Here is an 8503-nt window from a genome sequence, read left to right as displayed (position 1 = left end):
CCAGTGAAGCAACGTCCTCCACAACTAGACTGAAGAACAAAACGACAGCAACTTGTCTGTTCCCCTTCCCCCAATTCCTCAGCGCTGTTCCCATTCCCTCCAATTCCCCAATTAAAAAAAAAATCTTAAAAAAAAACCCAAAAACTGTTCAAATTTTAATAACCATACTAAGTACTGTTGACGAGGTAGACCAATATGCCTAATCCCTCAACTGACAGGGTTTGGAATCAGAGAGCGGAGATCGTAAGAGTTCTCGATGACAGGAGTGGGTCTATCTCTAATGCTTATGAGAAGGCCTAAAATTTGCCTTATGCCTAAATTTCTAGTTGTAAAGCAATCTAAAAAGCTGATAAATAAAATGTGTTTAGTTTTACTAACTTTTCACCAACACAAAGAACTGACTCAAAGGTAGATTTATTGGATTCTGTGAAGTTTCACACCAGCACACAAAGATGCTAGTAGAGGCAATGCCTATTCCATCTCCCAGCAATCCTCCTTTTTCTTACCACCCTGACTCCACCCCGACTATGAAAGTCCTCATGTACATACGAATTGTTATAAACTGAATATTTGTATTCCCCCCAAAAAATCATATGTTGAAGCCCTAACCCCTCAGTCTAGCTGTATTTGAAGTAAGGAACGAATCTAAGTTAAATGAAGTCCTAAGTATGGGGCCCTGATCCCATAGGATTAGTGTCCTTATAAGAATAGCCATCAGAGAGACTCCCTCTTCTAACTCTCCCTCTCACTCCAATACACACATTGAGGAAAAGCCATGTAAAGACATAGGGAAAAGGTGGCAATATACAAGCCAGGAAGAGAGCCCTCACCAGAAACCAAATTGGTCAGAATCTTGATCTTAGACTTCTAGCTTCCAAAACTGAGAGAAAATAAATTTCTGTTGTTTAAGCTACCCAATCTATAGTATTTTGTTATGGCAGCCTGAGCAGACAAAGACATGTGCAAATACCCCATAATGCATATTCCAGCTCTATCCACACTCCCAGCAAATAACAACCCCTCAGCCGCCCCTTGTACCTAGAGGTATACACAGTGATGACACAGGATGCCATCAAGAGAACAGCTCTGGGCAGAAGCCATGCAGGCCCTGGAAGCCCACTCAGAACCATTTGGCTGGATGGGGTCTGAAATGGCAGGCACAAGCTCTGGGTGGGTACGAACCTTTGACTCCAAGGAATCTTCACCCTGTAGAGAGGAGCACAAATAACAAAGGCCAGAGGGGCCTAGGAAAAATATGAGACTAATGCTAAGGCCTTATATCCGAAGACTCAAATTTGATAGGTCTGTGGTGCCTCTAGGAATTGGATTTTTGTTTGGTTCAGGATCTCTGTTGATTCGGGTGAGCATGGCCCATTGCAAAACGCGGTTATGAAGAGCCTGCACTGTGTAGTGGTTAAATGCATGGCTAAATGTGGTTAAATGCATATTTTAATAAAAAATGTCTGGCTTTGAATGCTTCCTCTATGGTATGCTAGTCATGAAACTCTACACAGATTACTTACCTATGCCTAATTTCCTCACTGTCAAGTGAGATAAGTATAGTACCTGTTTCATGTTTTGTTATGAGAATGAAATGAGTGAATATATGTAAAACCCTTACACATGTGTCTGGCTTACAATAAAAAATTCAAGAAAAATTAATAAACATGAACTCCTATTTGAAATAATCATGGGATCAGTGTGAAGGGAAAAATGTATTTATCAAATCAATTAATAAACTCTGCCAACACTGTGTAGGTAAAGATAGCTAAACCAATATCTAGTGTAAGATTTTTGACAGATGAGAAATACGAAATCTTCTCTGTATTCTTTCTACTCATTATCTTTCTCCTTTGTTAACTCTCATAATTGAAAGTTGGTTTGAAATATGAAATGCAATTGGGCTGCCAAAGGGATAAAACTCTTGTCTCTACACAGTGTGAAAGTCATTCTATCTCTGCTAAGTAAACTCCTGTTAGTAAAGGTGCAAAGTCCACGTACACCTTGAAGAATTTCCCATTTCTAGGATTACCAAATGAGTAATCCTGTGAAAGGATACCTCATTGCCTGTTTCCAGCACACTAAATTCCTAACGACATTTCTCCCCATGGAAAAGACATGCTTCTCCTTACAGGCTAAGCAAATGCTTATTCCGATTACAGGTCTACAAAAGCATACAGGCTAATGAAATAATATTTCAGATCTCACATTTCCATGCGGCAGAACAGAAATAGAAAAAAATCCTACTAAAGCTGGTACTGACATTCCCAGATGTGCAGCCATTAACACGTGCTAAAATAGGCTTTTCAAAAAGTCTATGTATTTATCTCCAAAGGAATATAAAATACTGTTCTCAAGGCAGCCCATAATTCTCTGTCCTCCTTAACTTAGGAGTTGTCAAAGCAGCACGAGATGTTCTGGAAGATTGCCACTGTCACGAATGCCATGAGTAGGGAAAAAGGGAGGCAGTGTAAATCAGTGTGAAATGTATATTCCTTTTTGGTTCTTTTGAGTTCTTATGGAACCATACAATATTGATTTAGGGTAAGATGAGCCCAAAGTAGTCTATGCGTCAGTAAGAGGCTTAGTTGCGGGTCTGTTTATCCTTTATTGTTTTCAGCTGCCCAACCTAACTTCTGGTGACCAAGATGGAGCTCTGTTGAAAGGCTCGGTGAGAGCAAACAATATAAATCCACCTCCAGCAGTCATGGTAAACTAAACTGGCAATTTTTTTTTTTTATGACTAGTATCCTAACTTTTTTTTTTTTAAAGATTTTTTATTGGGAAACTGGGGGATGGGAACAGCGCTGGGGAACCGGGGGAAGGGAAACAGACAAGCCGCTGCCGTCCCGTTCCTCAGTCCAGCTGTGGAGGACGCTGCCCCACCGGCCCAAGTCGGCACCATCACTGCGCTCCTCCCGGGCGAGGCACATCAGTCACCGGCCTCTGGACGGCCGCTCACTGCGGCTGCTGGCCGCCCACGCTGGCTGCTGGCCGCCCACGCTGGCTGCTGGCCACACACAGTAGCCCATGGCAACCCACTGCCACAGGGGCTGCAGCCTACGCCGTCGCCAGCGACTCACGGCAGCCCAGCTCCAGGTTGAGCCGTTGTTCAGCATCTTAGCTGTGGAGGGCAGTGTCACTGGCCCTCACATGTGGGATCCGAACCTGGGCCCTCTGGCGTCCCAAGCCAGTTCTTAACCATCGCGCCACTCGGCCGGCCCTAAACTGGCAAAATTAACACAGCCTCTGCCTGGACCAGGGATCCATGCTGTGCTTGAAATAACTCATCTGGAGAGGACTGAAGCATTTGGTGCTGTTCAACCTTTCAAAATGCATTAAAATGAAGTCCAGACATCATCATCATAATTTACATCGCCTAGAGTCAGAAGCTATTGATTCGTCACCAGAGAATGAAGTCACAAGTATCATGCCATAAAGCCTTGGGACCCTGCTTGCTATTAATATATACGCCCCAGAACTCATAAATGCTGAGTCCAAGAGAGGCTTCGATCCCAACTGTGGCTTATCAAAAATCATTGAAGATGTTTTAAAAATATTTTCTGAGAAGCTTCTTTGAGAATGTTTCTAAGCTAGTCATTCACCCTTGAAGACTATATTGAGGACACAATTATGTGTGAATATGCTAATGTGGAAATGTGCCAATAAGCTTATACTAGGCATAAAAATATGTCTTAGTCATCGTTGTAGCCTAGCTGACACAAAATAGGCTCTTAATTAAATATTAAACTAAAATATAATGAATTGCTACTCAATAGTAAAAAAGGTCATCCAACCTTAGGGAAGACAGTGATTCTTACCACTAGCTTTATTTTCATCAAAATAGGTTTACTACAGGACATTGCAAACAGATTCCTCCAATGACAAGTTATAAGAAGGGGTGGGGTAGGTTGATTACAATAATGCCCTCCCAATTCACCCCTTTATATGTCCCTGTCATACAAACTTATAAATCTCCCCAGCTCTGACAAAGGGCCCGGTCATGTGGCATGCTTTGGCTAAATGTATAGTTTTTTTGTTATGTGCCACCAAAGATTTGGGGTTACTTGTGTTGCAGCCTTAGCTAACTGATACAGGGAGCTAGTTTAGACCTTCTACATGTTGTTTGTGTGCTGAGTCTTCTGGAAGACAGAATTGACCTTTTTGACCTAAAGCAGGAAAACTAGAAAGCTTGACATTTACTCCCCCTAAGTCATTCCTGGCTTACATCTGTTTGGTAAAATTCTATATAATATGCATTATAATCTACTTTTCCATCTTTAGTATTCAGTGCCATAGCATTTTTTTTTACCTCGCAATATCTATGCTGCTGTTAAAAAAAACAAAACAAAACAAAATGAAACAAAAAACAAATAAACCTAAATCTAACCACGCTACAAGACCATGCATGTGAAGTAGGACATGCATGCTGTAAATTCAATCGTGGAACAGGGCTCTTTCCTAAAAACAAAATGGCTCCAAGAGAACGAATCCTCACTTCTCACAATAAATTTCATGTTCAGAATTAAATTAATGCACAAGCTGACAACGCAGCTCTAGTGTCACCACAAAAGTAGAGCATCACGATTCTGTTCAGGAGCTGTGCTGATCATGAATCTCTTTTAAGAATTTTTTTCTTCCTAAGCTTAGCGGACTCTTTGGCATGTCACCAAATAGTGCAGAGATGTCTTTTGTTCAGTGCTTTATGATTATAACAGACTCTGAGCTCATTGAAGGCGTAAATTGGGTTTCATTTGTCTGTTTAGACCAGTTATTAAGAAGATGCGTCGTAGGAGCTACTTAATATTTTCCAAATGAATGACTAGAAGTACCTCTGAAGGTACTTCTGAAATAGCCTGGTTCACTCTCATGGAAAGAGTAAGACTAAAAAGGTCAGAGAATTGAAACCGACCCATCGCTGGAAGATTAGGCATTTTTGCCAATGTACTTTGCTCTAGGCCCTCGGCTTTCCACAAGAATCAGTGCTATCACACCTTGCCTTGTCAATGTGCATTTAGATAGGTGAGTGCACTACTAGATGTATATCTCTTGGTTATGTTTTACTGTAAGTCTAGTCTTTATCAGGAATCATATGCCTCTATAATCAGACCAGACTGTGAGTCTGAGGTTTCTTATTCAGTCATTCATCTAATAACATCTTGAGCCCCGTTTGTATGCTCCACATGTTCCCCAAGAATGTTCAGTCAATCCAAGTGTGAGATCTTTAAACAAATAATTTTAAAGCATACCAGAAAGAGCAATAGCAGAGGACAGTGGGGAAACAATATACTGTTTCCTAATTTCTCCTCAGTTGGAACTCTTTATAAAGTGACATTTCGGCTGAAACTTAAAGAATGAAAATGAGTTAATCCAATGCCAAACTGGGCACTTACTATATGTTGGGATATGAGAATGCTGCAGTGAATAAGGAAGATAAGGTTGCTTCCCTCATGTGGCTTCTTACCTAATGATGAAATAATAAACAGAACTGCAATTACAATATATTTTATCAAATACAATTGTATTAGGACATCATCATACTTAATAAAAAGAAAAAATAGAGGAGATGAAAGGATCTTGTCTTATTCATCTTTCTGCCATAGAACCGATATAGTTCTTGGTAAATGGTTTAAACAACAAAATCTTATAAAATGAATAGAGGTCACAAAACCTATATTACAAGATCCAAGATTCATTGACCTAGATAGGGTATGAGTGACCAACCCAGCTTTAAAAATGCCCTTTTCATATTGACCTAAAAATAATATCACTATTAGAATTTTTCCTAGAACTCAAGCATCCAGAATGTAGCCTACCACTCAATAAAATATATTTCTCTCTGAGTGCAGGTGGCGACTGAAAAGGAGAGGGTATGTGAAATGGCAACAGCCCAGCCAGAATACAGAAGCTACTCTAGGTAAAGAAGAGAGTCATTAAAATAGGGGATTGACTATATGGGTAAGTGAAGAGCTGAAAAGCTAAGCAGGGGATTGTGATGCCATTTGGACCTTGGCAACAAAAGGATGCACCAAACACGTCTACAGAGGGAGGGAACAAGGGAGCTGGAGCTTGCTGCTGGAAGGACCTCATTGGAAATGTCTCCACCCATAGCTGGAGCCACAGAGAAGTAGCACTGCTAGGGACAATCAACACCGAAACACAGAGACAGAGAGGTGTAAATACTCTGGCTCAGTGGTGTGCTGATCATTAGGTTCTCTCTCTGCAAAACAAAACATACCCAGTTTGTAGTGTTTGGTCATTTCCAACATGGTTGATTTCAAAGTACCAATCATCAACAACCCACTTGAAAAATTAATGAGGATTTCACAATCTGTTCTTGCCAGCCAATTAGGGTGAGCTGGCTCCAGCATATCGCTGGTGCCTCTCCCTTCCGTTCTACCAAATCTTTCTGCCCTGAAGTTAAGGGGAAGTGAACCTGAGAAATATATATATAACATCCATGGAACCTGGGCACAGCATTGAGAGATTACAATGTGGTGCTGTGTGGAGTGCCATTCACACTTTATTCCCGCGACTATTGCCCTGGAATTGTGCACCTTTCCGCTCTGCATGAGCTCAACACAAAAATATTTTTATTATTTTCTGGCTGCAGGACCCATTGAAAATATATAAATAAAAATGAACTTTAAAGGAACACTTTGCTCTAGAATCATCCGGTATTGGCCTTTTGGTTATACCAATAAGGATTCATCAGTGTTCAGAAGGTATAGAAAGCAGTAATTATTTTCCCCCCTGACCACTGCAACTGCTAAAGTGGAATTCCACTTTCATGCCCTAAGGAAAATATTTAGGTTTTATAGCTACAGAGGCTGTTCAATGGTGTTACATATGGACTGTCAGGGTGCCCATGATTTATGCACTGTAGGAAAGGCTTTTCAAATTTAACTTATCTCAAGCTTTTGTTTCCACCAAAAGCACAAAGGGAATAAAACCATCCTGTCACTGTCAAAACGTGGCAAAAAATCCATGAAATAAGTTGAGACACGATTCATCCTACCTTCAGCCTTTTTAAGGTAAAAGCTTGTCTTTGATTGCTATGTTTGCCTATACCGAACATTCCTTCTAGATTTTTCTTTAGACTTTCAATAGTCTATGTCATGGATGTTTGACCTAAGAAGTTCAAAATATGTGCCAGCGGGATCATTCCTCCTCTTCATTTGCTTATTCTAAAATACGAAGAAATTTGGTCTGGAATTAAAGTAGTAATGGATTCGGTTTGGACAGGGCTTATCTTTAAACATCTGGGATCTTAAAACAAGTACTACTATTGATTTTGTTTTTAAATGTCCATCATTTTCCCCAAATGTCCCCTGGGAAAGGATTTGAAAGGAGTTGAGGTTTTCCACTTACATTAGATTTGAGTTCCATTCAGCTCTGTTTTTGTGTCTTGGAGCTATGTTAGGGATTACTTTTATGTTATTCTAAAATGCTGACTCTTAAAACAATGGGTTAGGTTTTTTTATATTATCATAGGCATATTATGTGCAATAAATATTTAATAATGTTCTCATCTTAGAGAAATCTCAGTGTATAAAAGAAAAAAAAACAGTTGGGTATACAAAACTTTTCTGAATTCCCCATTTGGTAGCAGTTGATTGCGGTGGGATGTGAATGTCCCAAACATGACTAACAAATACAATGCTCACAACCCCATAATAGATACTGAGGAAGCTGAGCAAAAAGAACCTTCTGGAAATATAGGAGTTAGAAGAAAATATATTATTAGATTGCAATATTTGTGAATCTAGTCATTTAAAATAACCAAAAGATACGAAAATATTAACATTTGCTTTAGCGTCTTAAAAGCCTATCACCTGAGGCTAAGTTTTGGAAGAAGATTTAATGATTTAGATGTTTTTGATATGAAGTGTTCTCACCATTCATGCACCTGTTTTCTGTTTTAAATGTGTTTTTTCGACTTAATGAAACATTATAGTCCCTAAATTGTACATCAAGTGCCCAGAATAGACCTTTGTTGGGGAGATGTGTGTTTCCTTGTGTGTGTGTGTGTGTGTGTGTGTGTGTGTGTGTGTGTGTGTGTGTGTGTATCCATTTGTTAATGTGCATGGCACTGCTCATTTGCTTTTTTCACCCTGTAGGGATTCTTTAAAATTTTAGATGTTCTGATGCACATTTTTCCAGCAACATTCTATGAAATCCTAAACAAGTAACTTAAAGTGCTTATATTTTAGTTAAATTCTTAACATAATTTTTTTTTAAAGATTTTTATTGGGTAATTGGGGGAATGGGAACAGTGCTGGGGAATTGGGGGAAGGGGAACAGACAAGTTGCTGTCGTTTTGTTCCTCAATCTAGTTGTGGAGGACGTTGCTTCACTGGCCCAAGTTGGCACCATCATTGCTCTCTTCCCGGGCAAGGCAGATCAGTCGCCGGCTTCTGGACGTCCGCTCACTGCGGCTGCTGGCCGCTCACGCTGGCTGCTGGCTATATACGGTAGCCCATGGCAACCCACTGCCACAGGG

Source organism: Hipposideros armiger, unplaced genomic scaffold (genome assembly GCF_001890085.2).
Source record: "Hipposideros armiger isolate ML-2016 unplaced genomic scaffold, ASM189008v1 scaffold_65, whole genome shotgun sequence".
Lineage (NCBI taxonomy): Eukaryota > Metazoa > Chordata > Mammalia > Chiroptera > Hipposideridae > Hipposideros > Hipposideros armiger.
This window is presented reverse-complemented; position numbering follows the sequence as displayed.